At 36.9% G+C, this 19,757-nt stretch overlaps 1 protein-coding gene across 1 annotated transcript in view; it reads left to right on the plus strand.

The window, feature by feature from the left end:
- The window catches only part of DPP10 (dipeptidyl peptidase like 10), a 755,039-nt gene that overhangs the window by 247,111 nt on the left and 488,171 nt on the right, over positions 1–19,757 (plus strand). The gene's annotated exons all lie outside the window — the stretch shown is intronic.

Below are 19,757 nucleotides of genomic sequence, written 5' to 3' on the forward strand. Positions count from 1 at the left end.
TTGTTTTATCCAAGACAAATAAATGAAAAACACAAAACTTTCTGTTAGTGGTAATTTTTGTAAATCTATCTGTAATACATACAAAGGTATTTGGAGAAGAAAATGTTTTAGATCAAAATTTTTAGATTTGACTGTGCAAAAGTTTGGGTTCCAAAAAACTGTCTATGAAACTACAGAAGCAGCAACGACATGAAAAGCTTTTCTGATGCTCTGCTTTAACCAGAATAGTTTCACCTTAAACTGGTTTTAATATTGAGGTTCTTCATTTAGGAAAGGAAAAAAAAAAGCATTCTATCACAAAAAGTAAATGCACAGGCAAGATACATTTAACCGAACTCCCTTGTAGACTTAGACTTGTGGTCATTTTTTTCTTTTCTTTTTTATATATTTTAGATGACAGGATAATTGAGAGCTTGTTTATAGACCTGGAAATACTCATCCCGTGAAATCCATATTTGTAGGTCACTCATTTTTTCCCCTGATAATTTTAGAAAATGTCAGGGGAAAAAAGACACAGTGATTGATCATACTTGGATAGAGTTAATCCATGAAAAATTGAAAGCTTGATCTTAGAAACTGTAATGTGTAACAATTTTCAGAGAAAAATAAAATAGTTAAAGGCATGGGGAAAGAAAATAAACATGGAGCAAAAGCTGTCTAGTGTCAAGTATGGACAAAAAAAAAAAAAAAACATAGAAAGTTAAGGTTTAATTCCTATGACAAACCTATACAGCATACTAAAAAGCAGGGACATCATTTTGCTGAAAAATCTCCATCTAGTCAAAGATATAGTTTTCCCAGTAGTCATGTACGGATGTGAGAGTTAGACCATAAAGAAGGCTGAGTGCTGAAGAATGGATGCTTTCAAACTGTTGTGCTGGAGAAGACTCTTGAGAGTCCCTTGGCAAGGAGATCAAACCATCCAATCCTAAAGAAAATCAACTGAATATTCATGTGAAGGATTGATGCTGAAGCTGAAGCTCCAAAACTTTGGTCAGCTGATGTGAAGAGCCAACTCACTAAAAAAGACCCTGATGCTAGGAAAAATTGAAGGCAGGAGGAGAATGAGATAATAGAGGATCAGCTGGTTGGATGGCATCATCGACTCAATGGGCATGAGTTTGAGCAAACTCCCCAAGATAGTGAAGGACAGGGAAGCCTGGCATGCTGCAGTCCCTGGGGTCACTGAATCAGACATGACTGAGCAACTGAACAACAACCTGATTTTTAAATAAGTATTTTTAAATAAGATAAATTTAAATAACAGTATGTGTCTTGGAGCCCTCCACCTGTTTGTATCACATAGTGTAAATAAATATGCTTAGGAAACATAAGATAAACCAAGTATAAGAGTGGGCTTCCCTGGTAGCTAGGACAGTAAACAGTCTGCCTGCAATGCAGGAGACCCGAATTCTATCCCCAGGTTGAAAAGATCCCCTGGAACAGGGAATGGTACCCACTCCAGTATTCTTGCTTGGAGAATTCCATGGATAGAAGAGCCTGGCAAACTACAGTCCATGGGATTGCAATGAGTTGAACACAAATGAGTGACTAACATTTTTACTTTCAGAGTGCATCAGAATCACCTGGAATTAGAATAAAAATTGCTGGTCCTCATCCCCAGAGTTTCTGATTCAGAGGGTCTGGGTTAAGCCTGAAAATATGCTAGGTGACACTGCTGGTCCCATGACCAACACTTAAAAGATAAACATATCATATGAGTTTGAATTACTGAAATTCTGTCTTCTTCAGATAAGAAGAAAATAATGACCATATTTCTACCTACAGGGTTGTGGAGGTCTTCTTTATTAAACAAATTTCATAGTTTTGTTTTGGAAATTAAGTTTAGAAAGTTTGCCATAAGAACTATAACAATATCCCTTACTGCTATTTTAACTCAATTTTTAGGTACATACAGCTTCTTCCTATTAATATTTTCCACAAAATTGATTTATGTTTAATTATAAACAAATTTAACTTACTCTGTATTTTTTTGCTTTTGTAGTATACTACTCTGTGAATTTAAAATTTTACATTTATATTTTCAAGATGAACTCAATTGAACCTATGTATATCTCTCAAAAATTTTTTTCTATAATTTGCATAACTTAAAACCAGATGGCAGAAGTGATCTCTTATATAAACATATGATAATATTTGTAAATTAATCTTTTCAAAAACAGTCAGCCAAGACTTTTCATTAAAAGATATGAACCTGAAGTCTTTAAGAAATACCATTTGAAGATTATTGATTTTTAAACCAAGTTTGCCTTATTAAATCTCTTTTTCTTTCCCTAAAGATTTCCAATACTATAAGTCATTTTACCGTTTTCAACATCATTATGTAAAAGTATATTGTAAAAACATTATGTAAAAATACTTTATGAGTGCTACTTTTTCCTGAGTATCATTATTTGGGCACAGACCCAAACCTACTGATAATGCTGCCATCCTCAGAGTGCAAGAGAAATATACTGAAGGGGGAATAATCTTGATATTCAAATATTTGAAGAAGTAACATTTGAAAGGGATATAGATTTTGGTTTAACATAGGGTCAGTGGAGGGAAGTTATAGGAAAACATATTTTATCCTAGTGTAAGAGAAAATATCTAAATATAATGATAGAGCAATTAAATAATTTGCTAATACTCTCCATAAACGTCTTCAAATTATGAGTATGTGCTTGTAAGAAATCCTGCCCTATAGGTTCTAAACGAGTTTGAGTGTTAGTATGAATGCTGTCCTGATTTTTTTATGGTTCTTATAATTTAAGCTAGTTTTTTTCCCCCCCAAAGCTCGTTTTCTATGTTATTTTCTTAGCTTTTTAAGTCTTTTTGATATTCATGTAGGTAAGAGTTTAAAATTCCTTGGAGCTTTGCATCCTGAAGATTTTTTTTTTATTAATACATGCAATTTTGTTGATCATTTTATTTAAACCATAGACATAAATTGAAGAAATGCTAGTCTCAACATGAATTATGGGAGGAATACAACTGAAAAAAAAGAAAGACCTTAAAGAGAAAGAAAAAAGGGGTGCATGTGAGGTCTTTTGGTTTTAAAAATAAGATAGTTTTTGAAAATTGCCATTCTTTGGTTATTTCTTTAGCTTCAAGGTGTCAGTCTACATGGTGAATGGAAAGATAATCATTACCCTTCAGAGGTAAGAAAATCTCCACAGGTTTTATAGAACTTATTTGATTTCAATAAGCATTAAAAGGTTTTGTAATTTTTGCACTGTCCCACATTCAATGTAAAGCCAGGATTGATTCTGCTCTGAGCTCAGCAGGATGAAACTCTTAGCAAGTATGAAACTCTCTTAATTGGCCCACATCCTTTCAGCAGGACTATTACTCAGTCAGAGGCCATTATTTGTGATAACCCACTATTGACTTGGCAACTAGACCGGGGAAAAAGGTTGTTAATAAACCCTGCTCAGAGACCAGATTAGTTGACCAGTCCTGGAGTTTATAATCCAGTATATGGAATAAACATATAACCATTACTGAAGTCAGACTAATTTAAGCACTCTACCTGAGGCAGTACAGTATATGAGGACTGAGTGTAGCGCTAGGATCAAGCTTGTTTTAAAATCCTAGCTTAGATGTTTACATTATGAGACATTATGCTAATTATTTAACTCATTTTGGGCACTAGAAATATAAACACGATCAAGACATAGTACCTGCTTACTTTTAAGGAAATTATTACTGGCATATTTGTAAATGCAGTCAGCTATTGTTATTACACTTTGTAATATCCACTATGTGTAATTGTAATGGACTTTGATAGTGCCACACTAAACATGCTACATCTTGGAAGCCACAGAAGGATTACCTGACTACTTAAGGAGGTCAGGGCAAATTTCCTGGAGGAAAGCTCAACTGAACTAAAACTAGTAAGAAAAGTAGAATTAATAGCTCTTTAGTAAATATTGTGTGTCTATTTGTGTCAAACACATAATTTCCATAATAGTGGCTGAGCTCAAAGTCCAAAGTTAATGCTATCAACTTATTTGCAATATTGTGCAGTGTTAGACAAATAGAATAGTGAGTCTTCACTGTCTTACCTCAAAAAAAAAAAAAAGGATTATATGGAAACTATGGAAACTTATTAGAATGCTAGTTGACAGTAGAATGAGGGTGGAGGATCTGAGCATTATGCCAGGGGACTCCTTCCCATAAAAAAACTAGCTGGAGAAACTTGAAATGGGAATAATGTTTCAAAAAAGAATAGTTAGAAAGATAATATAAAATTATGATGGATTTAACACTTTGTATTTTACCAGTAGAGTTTGACTAAAGAAATTCATTAGGTTGTTGAGGGTAAAAGCTTGAAAACAGGCATTGGGGATGAATGTTGAAAGAGGGAGTAGACGAAGAGAGTGAAGCCCATTCTTGCAAGCCATGAACATGTAATGAACATTTGAAACACACACACACATATATATATAGTATTTATATTTCAAACATATATATATATTTAAAAAAAACAAGTGCTTGTTTGTGTGCACACTAACTAGAGACTTTTAAAATAAATCACTTCTCTTTTTACTGATACACCATTTTGTTCTAAAATTGTGATAATCAGATGGAAGTGGGGGTAGGTTTCATTTTGCAGTGTAAATTCTAGGTGTGAACATCTTTAAGTATTTTAAAATTTGTCCTCACTGTTAGGAAAAGGTGTGATTTCACAATATTCTTTGCAAAGCGTAGAAAGACGAAATTTAGAATATTATCAAGGAAGTAGTCTATCACTTTTTTTTTTTCTCTTTAGCTCTGCTCTTCCAGACTGGCTTTCCAATCTTGAATTTCACTAATAAGCCCTACTGCTTCTAATGATTTCTTTCCAATGCTGTATCTGTATTTAATTCTTATTATTAGGTCTGATTTCTCATCTGAATTTGCTTTCAATGGAGGAGAGGTATCAAATATATGTAGGAATATTTCACTGTTAAGCAGAACTTGACTTGAATGTAAATTTTAAAAATGCATAAACTGAAATAGTTTTTGCTTCTGTCTATCTGCGTTTATCCCCATCAACTCAATTATTATTTTAAAGGAGTCCATGAAAAATAATGGAAGAAATAAAAAGAATGAGGGAAAATATTGGGAAATAAATAATTTAAGTTTTCAGCTTGGGAAACTAGAAAAAGAAGAGCAAATTAAATTCCAGGAAAGTAATAGCAATACTATGAATTAAAACAGAAATCAATGAATTACAAATGAGAGAAGAATAGAGAAAATCAGCAAACAGAAAACAAGTTCTTAAAATGATCAATAAAATAATAAGCCCCTAGCCAGGCTAACTAGCTAAAAAAAGAGAGAGGAAAATATTTACTAATAAAAAGAGGGGTATCATTATGGACACTATGGACATTAAAAGGATAATAAATGGATACAATAACCAACTTTATACACAAAAACTTGATAACTTAGATGAGATGCACCAATTCCTTGTCTGTCAAAACTCACAGAAGAAATAGACAATCTGAATAGTTCTATTTAAAAAATTGAATTAATATCTAATAACCTTCCAAAATAGCACCAGGCTCAGATGGTGAATTCCACCTAATTTAAGGAAGAAATTACAGTAAACCAACTCTCTACAGTCTTTTCAGAGGATAAAAGCAGAGAGAATGTTCTAACTTACTCCGAGGCCCACATTACTCTTACACCAAAACCAGAAAAAGGAAGAACAAAACCATAAACAAAAATATAGATCCATATTTCTCAAGAATATAGATGCAAAAATCCTTAGCAAGCCACATCTAACAAAGTAGAAAAATTAAACACTGTGACCAAGTGGGATCTATCCTCAGGTATGCAAAGATGGTTCAACACTTGAAAATCAATAGGTGCAATCCATCACAGCAAGAGGCTAAAAAGAGAAAAACTACATGATCATATTAATAGATGCAGGAAAATGATTTGACAAAATCCAACACCCATTTAGTAAATCTTTAATCCAATTTTCTGTTTATGGGTAGAGCTGTGTTTCCTCCCTGCTATTTACCTGGGGCCAAACTATGGTGGAGGTAATGAAGATAATGGTGGCCTCCTTCAAAAGATCCCATGCATGTACTGCTACACTCAGTGCCCCCAACCCTGCAGCAGGCAACCACTGACCCACGCCTCCTCTGGAGACTCCTGGACAGCAGAGACATTACTTTGCCAACAAAGGTCCATCTAGTCAAGGCTATGGTTTTTATAGTAGTCATGTATGGATGTGCACTTCATGCGAAGAATTGACTCTTTGGAAAAAACTCTGATGCTGGGAGGGATTGGGGGCAGGAGGAGAAGGGGATGACAGAAGATGAGATGGCTGGATGGCATTACTGGCTCGATGGACGTGAGTCTGAGTGAACTCTGGGAGATGATGATGGACAGGGAGGCCTGGCGTGCTGCGATTCATGGGGTCGCAAAGAGTCAGACACGACTGAGCGACTGAACTGAACTGAACTGAACTGCAATGTTGGAGAAGACTCTTGAGAGTCCCTTGAACTGCAAGGAGATCCAACCAGTCTATTCTAAAGGAAATCAGTCCTGAATATTAACTGGAAAGACTGATGTTGAAACTGAAACTCCAATAATTTGTCCACCTGATGCGAAAAACTGACTCATTTGAAAAGACCCTGATGCTGGCAAAGATTGAGGGCAGGAGAAGGGGACAACAGAGGATGAGATGGTTGGATGGCATCACTGACTCAATGGACACGAGTTTGAGTAAACTCCAGGAGTTGGTGATGGACAGGGAGACCTGGTGTTCTGTGGTTCACAAGGTCACAAAGGGTCAGACTCGACTGAGCAACTAAACTGAACGGACTGAACACCCATTCATGGTAATACTCTTAGGAAACTAGGAATAAGAGAGAATTTTTTAACTAAGACTAATTTGCCATCCAGAGTAATTAAGATTGACCAAAGAGGTAGGATTGAATTTTAGGATTTATTAAATTTGTTTTTTAAATGTTTGTCATACTGTATGATAATTAATGGTTAGACAATTTATATACCTTATATTCATTACTTAAAATCTCCTAGGAAATTAATTATACTAGGCAAACTTTATTAAAGAGGCATGGATCGCTGAAATATTATTAATTAAAAGGATCGAATGAACATAATAAGACTTCTTTGTTTCTTCTGCTCCAAGTAAAAGTAGAAAATTCTATGTTATGGGATAAATTCATTTTTTATATATTTTTGTCAATCAATAAATATTATTGGTTGCATGTTAAGTTCTCAAAAAAAAGCTATGAGAAAATATGAAAATATGAAAGGCATAGTTTAAAATTTTCAGCTTTAATTGTGAAATGTAGTATGTATGTGTATTTATACTTTTATCTTCTTTTACGATATTGAAAGTTCCAAACATGCAAATCAGTAGAGAGAAGAGTAAAACAAAACTTCAGCAATTCCTGGGTCTGTTTATTTTTGTATGCATTCCACACTTTTGCCTGCTTACTTCTGTGTTCTTTGTAATGGGAAACAGACCCAGTGAGTTAGGATTTTCCACCTTCTCCTTCCTTCTCACCTGATTCTAGCAGTGGGAGACACAAGGAATGGGACTAGAGGTCCCCAACAGGTTTCTTTTCTCCTTTCATACTCACTAGCTTCAAAGAACATGTTAACATGTTGCCTTAGTAACCTCATCAACGTTTTTCTTAATTTTAAATAAATAACAACCATTGTGCTGTTTTACCCATAAATACCTCAGTAATGCATCTGGAAAAATAAAAACATTGTCCTCATAACCAAACTATCATCATCACATGTAACAAAATTAGCAATAATTTCCATGCCATTTTTATAGCATTTTTAAATAATCTTAAATGTCCTTGGTCCTTTATATTTGAATTGTTTGAAACATACTTCAGTGAAGAGCCCCACATTTTAGTATATCTCAAAAATATTTGGGGCATATTTGTACCAAAAGGGTAATTTTCATTTATCTCAATTTCAAATTTAACTAAATGTTTTATATTTTTATTTGGTAAATTTAGCAATCATACATCTAATTTGGTTATTATGTTTTTATAGGTTATGAGTCTTTGTCAAGTCTTGGTTCAGTTGCCAGTAGTAAATATGATGAGATAGTCAAGGTTATATGGCACTTATATTGTATAATTAAGGATTCTAATCAAGCAATAAACAATTGGATGAATAAGATCTTGACAAACACCATAAAAAAAAAAAAGTGGTGAATGTGACTGGAAGATGGGGACAAATGCACACTCAGGGAAAACTCTTCTTAGGAAATGACATTGACCTGACTGAAAAATTACAGAAGGCAGTCGGACATGTGCAAATTCTAAGAAAACACATTTTTAGAATAGAAGATTGAAGACGTAAACTTCCTGATGTGGGAACAAATTTTATATATATATATATATATATATATACACACACACACATATTTTCCTGAAGACTGCAATAAGGTATTTGTTTCTGGACTGTCTTGAATAAATTAGGGAAGTATTCTGAGATAAGAGTCGAAGAAGTAGAAAGGCACCACCAGGTAGAAAGACACCATGATATTTAGAGGATTTTTGTGTCATCAAATGGGCTTACCTGGTGGCTCTGATGGTAAAGAATCTGCTTGCAATGCAGGAGACCTGAGTTCTATCCCTGGTCAGGAAGATCTCTTGGAGAAGGGAATGGCAACCCACTCCAGTTCTTACATGGAAAATTCCATGGACAGAGGAGCCATGGAATAGCATTTTGGGCTCTATGCTTAAGTATAATGGGGAGCTTTAAAGTAGGAGAACAACAAGGAGTTATTTTCTATGGGAAGATATCATTCTGGCTGCAGAGAACTGTTAGAGGCGAATGGTGGACTTTGGACTAGCTTGCAGGGGGTAATTATAGTTGACTAGCAGGGCGTGGAGTTGGCTCAGGCAAGAGTAGCAGTGGAAACAATAGAGGAGGTAGTCTGAAAACCATGGCCTTCCTGGATGATTCAACCAGCTGTACTTAACCTCTTTCCTTACACTTCTAATAGTCTCAGGAGTAAAACACCCACTGTCACCACATCCAAAATGCTATATTGAAATTTCTGATTATGCTATGTTCTCCCTTCCCAGACCTATATACCTCTTTGGGACAGACTAAATGGTTTTTCATAACATCTTGCTCATATTCAGTGCTCAAATCATATGTGGAGAGGAAATTATTTAATGGGAATTTGTTTCACACTCCATAAATACTTTTTAATGACTGTGGCTCCTGCAGTTCTATTAATTAAAAAGCCAATATATAAGATATATAACTACGGCTGTTATATATGATATATATTATATATGACATTTATATAAAATATATTGCTATATATCAAGCATATGATATGTAATTAAGGCATTATAGAAACTTTAAAGCCAATTTGTTTTTTAACCCTTGAAAGCTAAGTTTGGAAAAATATGTTTGTAAGCCACTTGGGATCATAACAAAAGTAATCAAACACACGTTTTTAACCTCTTGAACAAAGCCAGATGTAATTTCCTCAATTTTCATGACTAAATTGTATGTCTGGTATTAGACTTCATCTTTTCTCCTTTTTCACTGAAGGCCAATTCTTGTTATTTTATAATCTGTTATATCTTCACACCTATCAACTTAATGAAATCACTTTTTAAAATGTCACAACTGCAGTGTGATTAAAAAAAAAAAAAATGCACCCAACTGCAACATCCCCCCTGCCTGCAATTAGATGCCCTTACAGTAATATCTCACACACACACATTCTATTGGATTTCAGCTACATGAAATTTACCATAATTTCATGAAGCAATGTAATGTCCTAGTTCTTTTAAAATTATGATTAGTAATTAACCATTTGTGTCATAACTTGAATTTTTATTTACCTTTAAAACTCCTGGAAGGAATCATTTCTGTTTTGTTAAATTTTCTTTGCCTCAGATGATCTTGAGGCTTGGAATTCAACAAGTTTATCATGAATAGGTAACTGACATAATGAACTAAATAGTAGCCTTCCTAAACCTAATAATACAAAGTCAACTGTGGTTACCTCCCTAAGGGTGTTGAGGGGGTAGGAGGATGATAAGAGTTCTGGTTAGAGGTATACCCATAAATTAAAACACCCACTGCTAACAAAATTGCACTCACCATATTCTAGGGAAGCTCAACATAATAAATGAGGACTTTGGGACTTTTTTGAGAACATTATTCATAAAAGTAGTATTTGATATACAATTATCTTATAGCCTCTGTGTGAATGCTTATTTGTTAAACATGTAAGATTTATAGAATTACCTATCAAGGCTTCTCTGTAATTGACTAGTATTTCATTATTTAGCACAGCTCCTTTGTTGTAAGACAATGTTTAATCTATCCTATAATTACGTTCTTATCAAATCAAAGCTGGTCTATACCTTATTCCCCACAGGCTATAGGAAAACTTGAGAATTCCTTTGTTATTAATGGATAAAATCCATCTACATTCAGCAAGATTCTTCTCAAAACCCAGTTCCTCATTTTGTTACATACTTTTGCCTCTCTAGTTCTTACTTCAGTGAATGGAAACTTTTAGATACTGAAAACTATTTGTTACATAAGTTGAAGGAGGAAAAATAACTTGAGTTGAAACTAGGACAAAAGCAACTTTTAAGAGTTTGTGTTTATGTCTCCATGGACTCTTGTTGAGTACACAAAAACACCATGCTGGAGTATAATCACCCAAGGAAATAAAGCTAAGCTGAGACAATCCCCACAAAGGCTATTTTTAGTCAGTAATAATTATATGTTAACCAACTGGTATTTTCTGCCAAAGGGGAGATGACATTTCTGTTGATGATAAGTTCCATGTTCTTTAGCTGCATCTTCATAGCACAAAGGGCTTTCACTAAATTTCCCAGCAGTGTGGATTAACTATCAGATGATCTTGCTCTTCTTGTCACTGCTTTCTCTTTTATGCTCTGTTTGATATAAATAGGGGTATTGGACATTTCTCAAATGATCTTTATTGTATCTTTCCTTCCACATATCAGTTGCTCCTTTTAACACTCAAGTTTATTGTTGAAAGAGAACAACAATAAACTCCTCTCCCCCATCCCTGTTTTTTTTTTTTTAATGTTTTGATGGTTGATCCACATGAGAGCACCATTTTTCCTTCCAATAACTTTATAGGATAATTGATGTGCTAAAATTTCACACACTGTACAAGGTGTATTTTGTTGTTGTTCAGTTGCTAAATCCTGTCTGACTCTTCCACGACCCCATGGACTATATATAGCCCACCAGGCTCCTAGTCCATGGGATTTCCCAGGTACGAATACTGGAGTGAGTTGCCATTTCCTTCTCCAGGGGATCAATAAACTGCATATCAAAATTATCTAGATCTCATAAAAACTAGAATTAAGTTTCTCATTTTAGTAAAGAAGTTGAAATTAGAGATTATATCATGTGTCTGCATGATACTAGAACTAAGTTGCAGGATTACTGACTGTATCCCAGAGTTCTTCTGTCTTCATAGTCAGTATCATCTTACATTAGTTATCTTTTCCCTCAAAAGGAACACACACATAAAATATTACGCTTTCTGTCATTGTTTGAAATCCCAGTATTGATTTCATGAGGACCATCAGACAAAAAATGTATAGTTAAAAGGGAAAATAGAGAAGAACATAGAAGAAGGAGAGCTGCTCAGAAGGCTGATGTATATGAGTTTTACAAATCCATGAGTGTATTAGTTTCTTTAGGAACCCAGAGTAGAAGTCAACATTTACTTAACATGTGACATATGGCACCATTATTTTTAATTAGCCTGCCTTTTTGGGAATATTTTACTGATCCAGAGTCTTTTAAAGCATGGATATAAAACAGCAAAATAATGATGAGCTACTAGGACCTCTCCCTGCTTATACTGAAAAAAAAAAGCAATTTTTAACAACACCAACAAATATAAGGCTTCCCTCATCGCTCAGTTGGTAAAGAATCTCTCTGCAGTGTAGGAGATGGTGGTTAGATTCCTGGATCAGAAAGATCTACTGGAGAAGGGATAGGCTACCCACTCTGGTATTCTTGGGCTTCCCTTGTGTCTCAGCTGGTAAAGAATCTGCCTGAAATGCGGGAGACCTGGGTTTGATCCCTAGGTTGGGAAGATCCCCCAGAGAAGGGAAAGGCTACTCACTTGAGTATTCTGGCCTGGAGAATTCTATGGACTACACAGTCAATGGGTCACAAAGAGTCAGACATGACTGAGCGACCTTCACTTTGACTTTCAATAAATATAAAGGCCTTGCAATTGAATACCTATCAGTTGACCAGTGTAACACCCTTATATGATCACGTTGATCTTGGAGAATGATTATGTTCTGAAATCATTCTATTGCATGACTGCTAAAATAGGCTGTATTCTAGGTACTATGAGAATATTCAGGGTGAATATTGACATCCAGAAGAAAAAGATTTTTGAAATAGTATATGAAATGGCTATGTTCATATGTCAGACAGATCTACCTTTGAGACTTGAATCTTTAACTTTTTTCCCCAGTCCATATACTTTATTAGTAAATGACAGATCTAGCTCTGCTTTTGTATAATTGTTGATATTCATTTCTGGTCTGAACCTAAAGGAAAACATAAAAACCTCATGACTGCACCACAGGATGCACACAGGTTTGAATCCTCATCTTAATAAGTTTAGGAGCTTCATCAACTGTTCTCTCTAAACTAGTTTCCAGATCTATACACGTGGGATACCAACATCTAAACTATGATATATACTGAAATATGTGTGAAACAATGTGACTTTAGCATATATAAATAGTAAATAATATTTATCATAATTATAAACATATATTTGTAAATAATTAGTCCAATGTTCATAGCCTGCCAGGCTTCTCTGTCCATGTAATTCTCCAGGCAAGAATACTAGAGTGAGGTGCCATTGACTTCTTCAGGGAATCTTCCTGACACAGGGATTGAGCTCCCATCTTTTGAGTCTCCTGCACTGCAGGCAGATTCTTTACCATCTGAGCTAGCAGGGAGGCCAAATAACTTTTTATCATAATTATATATCTGTAAGTAATTTAGCCCAATGTTCATTTTATTAAACTGAAGCCAAAATTAAAACAGAAAAAAAAAATTTTTTTTTCTCCTCTAAGTGAATGAGAGAAAAGTACAAAGGGAGTTGTAGGGGTGATAAATGAGGAAGTCACTGTATTTACAGTTGTTGTTTAGTCACTCAGTTGTGTTTGACTCTTTGTGACCCCATGGACTGCAGCACACCAGGCTTCCCTGTCCTTCACCATCTCCTGGAGCTTGCTCAAACTCATGTCCATTGAGTCAGTGATGCCATCCAACCATCTCATCCTCTGTTATCCCCTTCTCCTCCTGCCCTCAATCTTTCCTAGCATCAGGGTCTTTTCTAATGAGATGGCTCTTCACGTCAGGTGGAACTTCAGCTTCAGCATCAGTCTTTTCAATGAATATTCAGGATTGATTTTCTTTAGGATTGACTGGTTTGATCTCCTTGCAGTCCAAGGGACTCTCAAGAGTCTTCTCCAACACCACAGTTGAAAAGCATAAATTCTTTGGTGCTCAGCCTTCTTTATGGTCCAATGTTCACATCCATACATGTCTACTGAAGACCATAGCTTTGTCTACAAAGACCTTTGTCAGCAAATAATGCGTCTGCTTTTTAATATGCTGTCTAGGTTTGTCATTAGCTTTTCTTCCCAGGAGGAAGTGTCTTTTAATTTCATGTCTGCCCTCATCATCTGTAGTGATTTTGGAATCCAAGAAAGTAAAGTCTATCACTGTTTGCATTTTTCCCCATCTATTTACCATGAAGTGATGGGACCAGATGCCATGTCTTTGTTTTTTGAATGTTGAGTTTTAAGCCAGCTTTTTCACTCTCTTCTGTTACCTTCATCAAGATGCTCTTTAGTTTCTCTTTGCTTTCTGCCATAAGGGTGGTGTCATTGCATATATGAGGTTGTTGATATTTCACATGGCAATCTTGATTCCAGCTTGTGCTTCATCCAGCCCAGCATTTCACATGATGTATTCTGCATATAACTTAAATAAACAGGGTTACAATATACAGACTTGATGTAATCCTTTCCCAATTTGGAAGCAGTCCGTGTTCCATGTCCAGTTCTAACTGTTGCTTCTTGACTTGCATACAGGTTTTGCAGGAGGCAGGTACGGTGGTTTGGTATCTACAGTACACCAGTTCAGTTCTTCATTTTAATGTAAGTAGATCTTAGTGAATTAATGAGCTAGACAAGAAGATTTTCTATTATCAGAACCTGAGTGTCTCAACAGAAATAGTATTGACCTAGAACACCGGGGACCTGTGTTTTCTCAGTACATTCTCCCTGTATGACTCAGGACCACTCAGCTGGGTATCCACCTTCTCATAGAGTGCACGTGTGTACTCATTCATGTCCTACTGTTTGTGAACCCATGAACTATATAGCCTGCTAGGCTCCTCAGTCCATGGAATTTTCCAGGCAAGAATATTGGAGCAGGCTGTCAATTCCTTCTCTAGGGGATCTTCCTGACCCAAGGACTGAACTCCCTGTCTCTTGAGCCTCCTGCATTGGCAGGCAGGTTCTTTACTACTGTTGCATCTGGGACTGAGTCCTGAAGATATTTCTAGACACAAATTTCCATGGTTCTGTGAAAATCCATATTCTCCACTTGTTAACATAAAAAAAAACTTCCAGTTTGTGTTGTCAAATGGGAAATAAATTCAAGTCCTCACATTTTAATATCATCTTGGATTATTTTGCTGTCTTTCCCCTCAAGCCTGGAATTACTGGCAAGCTGTAGCATCACTGAAACTTACTGAGGCTCTAATCTTCAATGACCTTTTGTTTTATAAGCTGTGCTGGTTTTATTTTCAATGACTACTTCCTTTTAAGGAGTGGTGGTCACTTTGATTTCATGTTAATAGAAAAGTCAAAAAATTGTCAGTCTTAAGGATTTATAAATTGTTGAGCTGTGCTTTGTTATTTTCCCAGTTTCCCATTTTCAATTTTTATATTTCCCATACAAAGCTGTGTGCTTTCATTGAAAAAATACATAATTGCATTCATAACTGCAGAATATTACATATAGAGAAAATTTACTTCAGGTTACAGGTGAAAAAAATTCTATGCCTAGTGAATTTAACCATAAAGGACATTATTTTCAGGACTATCTATTAGATGAGCAAGCAAGTTACATATCAGACTATTTTAATATAATTTCATTTCAGTGGTCATGATTTAAACTATAACAAATCCTAACATTTCCATACAGATATATTGTTTTATAGTTCCATTCTTTATATTTATAGTCTCCATTACATGAGATATTCAGCATAGTGAGAACAATAGCTACAACTCTAGAATTCCAGTTGGTGCTAGAGTTCCCATGGCAGGGTAAATTGGGACATGTGGAGAAAGGAGCACTTGAATTCATTATTGGTCAATTCAGTTTCTGGGCCTTTGTACGTCTTCAGTAAAAGAAAGAGATAGAGCTTTGGAACTTGTTATTTTTTTTCAATTCACAGGAGGCAGGCCTTTCTTTGGTCTGGCTTGGTTAAAGGACTTAATATAGTAACAGATCAGCCTCCCAGATGTGCTCTGTCTGGCCTGGTTTTTGAAGACAGCAAAATCCAAGCTGAGATGCATGAATTGAAATAGTCCAGGCCAACTCAGTAAAGATAGTGTATTATGGCACTCAAGCCAATGAAACACCATATACTATGTGTAGGGCCCTAGCAGAGAGAACATGATTTATTTTAGGACCTGAAAGAAGTTTGTAGTTAATGGTAGGTAGACATAAGTTAGTTAGATGTTAAAGTTGGGACTGACAGAGGGAAGTGGATGAGTTTAGACCATTATACAGAAACTGACTTCCTCAGAATTTCCTCAAATGTATAAAGAAATTCAGAATTCATTTTTAAAGCCATGCAGAGACACCTTAGTATTTTAAGTGAAAAGTGACATCATCAAATTTCCATTTTAAAAATTGGAATGTAAAATTATTAGAGTCTTCATATTTCAGAACTTCTGAAGCTGGAGGACAAAAAAATGGGGCAGGCATTTTAAGTAAGAATACAGTCCTTGCCTCAAAATCACAGTGTTCTTGAAATGTAAGTGGAAGGACTGATGAAACCCACCTGACTGCTCTTTAATTTACTCTCTTGGGAATGTGGAAGATGTTACAATTATTTTTTAAATAAAAGTATCATCTTATTATAGGCTGCTATGAGTAATATGCTTGTGCTTAGTCAATCAGTTGTGTTAGACTCTGCAACCTCATGGACTATAGCCCGCCAGGTTCCTCTGTTCATGGAATTCTCCGGGTAACAATACTGAAGTGGGTTGCCATGCCCTTCTCCAGGAGATCTTCCCAAACCAAGGATCGAACCCAGCTCTCTCACATTGCAGGTGGATTCTTTACCGTCTGAGCCACCAGGGAAGCTCATGAGTAACATACAAGAGAAAAAAAAAAAAAAAAGGCCCCATTAAATGTTACCTCTCCATGAAACTAATGAAATGGTTGAATAATTTATTTGTAAGGCATTTATTCTAGCGAGATACAATTTTCTAATATGAGAGCAAGTTGAAGATTTAAAACAGCTATCAAAATAGTTCACATTGGGTGAAATCATTTTTCCTGAATTACGAGACCATTATAAAATAGGAGTCTAATCAAAAGGATTATTCAAAGGTTAACCCTCTATCCAACCCAGGCTTCCTTGAACTCTAATCAAATAAACTGATAAGAAGCCAGAAGAGATTTTCAGACAAGGGTTTGTGTGTGTGTGTGTGTTTGTAGTTGATTTACAGTGTTGTGTTGATTACTACTGTACAGCAGTGATTTAATTACACACATATATTAAGTATGCATATATACATTCTTTTTTTTAATATTATTTCTCATTATGGTTTATCATAGAATATTGACTAGTCCTCTGAGCCATACAGTAAGACCTTTATTGGTGCTTCTGGAATAGTGCAAGGGAATAAACACAAGAAACAGATATCCTTGACTGCTTTTCCAGGAGCCAAGTTCAGATCTTAAATGGCGTGAGGGTTGAGCAGATCTGTTGCGTTCGGCCAGAGGTGTGCTCTGTGCAAGGATCAGTCACATCACTTCAAACACCGTGAACCAGCTCACTACTGCCACCCCAGGAAGATGGAATAGTGGTCAAAATTCCCCTTTTGAGCATGCCTGATCCTGGATGTTTTGAGCATGCATGATGCCAGTCTGGTCTGAGCTGCCTTTGTGGTCTCCACTTCCAGTTTCACCAGCTGGTCAGGTGCCTCCTGCTCTGAGTCAGTTTCCTGTTTGTTCAGGGAGACACTGTCCATGTGCTACTGTTTTGGCAGGTTCCAGCTTATTTCAGTATTAAGTGGGGCAAAACTCAACCCGCTGCATGGTACAGTGATGCATAAAGTTTGCATTTGCTTGAGACCCCAAACTGAAGGCAACTAAACAGCAACATTTCTACATTTATGCGACATGCCATTTTCTCAAATATACTAATCCAGGAAGACTTTCTGGCCCATAACCAGGGCTAGCTGCACAGCAACTCCTGGACACTACTCTGCAGGGAAGGCCATGTGGAGAGCCTGGGTTTGGGGGATGGTCACTGGGGCGGAAGGCATGGCTCCTTCCTTTCCGCACATCTGGCCAGCAGAGGATCACATAACTTTACTGTCCCAGGAGCAGAGGAACTGGGTTAACTCCAGTGGCGATCTCCAGCTTCAATAGGGGATTGCCTCCTATTCTACCCACTGAGACCCCCCTCCCCAGACCCTGTCCGGGGCCTGATCATGCCGTCCACTCTGGGGCCCTGCCTGCCTGCCACATCCTCCTTCAACAGTAGGCACCTCCGAGCTTCCCCAAGGCTGCTTTCTCACTTCCAGAACCCACAGACCAGCTGCTGCTGCTGCTGCTGCTGCGTCGCTTCAGTCATGTCCGACTCTGTGCGACCCCATAAACGACAGCCCATCATGCTCTGCTGTCCCTGGGATTCTCCAGGCAAGAACACTGGAGAGGGCGGGTGATCCCAAAGACCCGCCCATAACTCACTGGACCTCCAGCCCAGCTCTTTCATCTTTCACCTACTTAGGTGAGGGGTCCAGCCCACCCTCCCTGAGGATGCAATCTACATGCTCGTCTTCTTGCCCTCTTCCTCCATGTCGCTGGCAGCAGTCGCAGCTGCATGGCTTGCCCCAGGAGTGCAGCACTTCTTGTCGCAGCCACCTACTCGCCAGGCCTCTATGTCTCCAGCTCCGCTGCCTGACTGCAGTATCTGCCCATCCATGGGTGTCTGCCCCTACATGTGCTTCCCGGTGGTCCCAGCACTTCCCTGTGGAGGGTGGGCCCCGCCTTCATACCTACCATCTTTAGGATCAGACTGTCTCAACCTTACTCTAATTTGCTTAGGACAGCACACAGATTTTTTTTTTTTTTTTTCATGCATGTAGGATCTTAGTTCCCTGGCCAGGGATCTAACCTCTAACCCAAGATACCTGCAGTGGAAACTCTTGGGATCTTAACCACTGGACTTCCAGGGCAGAGATTTTATTCTCCACAGGTCAAATGACTATATACTCCTCCAAATATACTTTTTATAATGTATTTATCTTACTTGGCTGTGGGACTTCCATAGAATTACAGTTCTAATAATTATCTAGAATTTCCTGCTGGGACTTCCCTGGTGGCTGCGCCATAAAGAATCCACCGGTAATGCAGTAGATGCTGGTTGAATCCCTGGGTAGGGAAGGTCCCCTGGAGAAGGAAATGGGAACCCACTCTAGTATTCTTGCCTGGAAAATCCCATGGACAGTTGGCTACAGTCCATGGGGTTGCAAAAAGCTGGACATAACTCAGCGACTAAACAACAACAGAATTCCCTGCTAAGAGTAATGGTATCTGTGTTATCCAAAGTTGAGAGTGAGTGTCCCGAAAGAGTTAAAAATCAAGAATGATTGTTTTGACCATAGAGAAATGAATGATTTCTTCTTTCCATCCAATTGTTTGTCTTCTACTTGTGTAGAAAAAATAAAGTACTTTCATGTTCTCAAAACTATTCATGTATTACATGTATTCATGTATTACACTCTTCACCTCTGAATTAATTTGCTAGGGTTGCCACAATCTAATACTACAGACTGGGTGGCTTAATGAGAGATTATTATGTCCTCATGGTTTTGGAAGCTGAAAGACTTAAATCAGAGTGCTAGCTGACTTTGTTCCTTAAGGACGCTCTCATAGGCTTACGGATGGCTGTCCTCTCCGTGTCCCTTTGCACGGTTGTGCCTCTGTGCATATGCTCCCAGGGTCTCATCGTGTGTGTCCACTTCTCCCCTTCTTGTAAAAACACCAGTCAGACTAGGTTAAAGCCTACTCTAACAGCATCATTTTAAGTTCTAATTTAAAGATCCTATCCCCAAATTTAGTCACATTCTGAAATACCAAGTGTTAGAGCCTCAGTGTATGAATTATGGGGGGATATTTCAGTCCACAACAACTATCAAAAGTTTCACTGACACCTTACTATCAGTTTTTAAATGCCTCTGATTTTCCACCTAGGCCCTCCCCTATTGCTTTATTTTACTAATTAAAATATGCTAATTAAAGTTGCTAATTAAAAATACTGTTAAATAATTAAAGTGTCTTTGCATATCAAATTCATTATCCAGTAAAGGTCTATACCTTTAGTTTTCAGTTCCCTACATCCTACCTAGTACTGACTTTATAACTCAGCTCAAAATTTTCACAAATTCTTT

Source organism: Capricornis sumatraensis, chromosome 3 (genome assembly GCF_032405125.1).
Source record: "Capricornis sumatraensis isolate serow.1 chromosome 3, serow.2, whole genome shotgun sequence".
Taxonomy (NCBI): domain Eukaryota; kingdom Metazoa; phylum Chordata; class Mammalia; order Artiodactyla; family Bovidae; genus Capricornis; species Capricornis sumatraensis.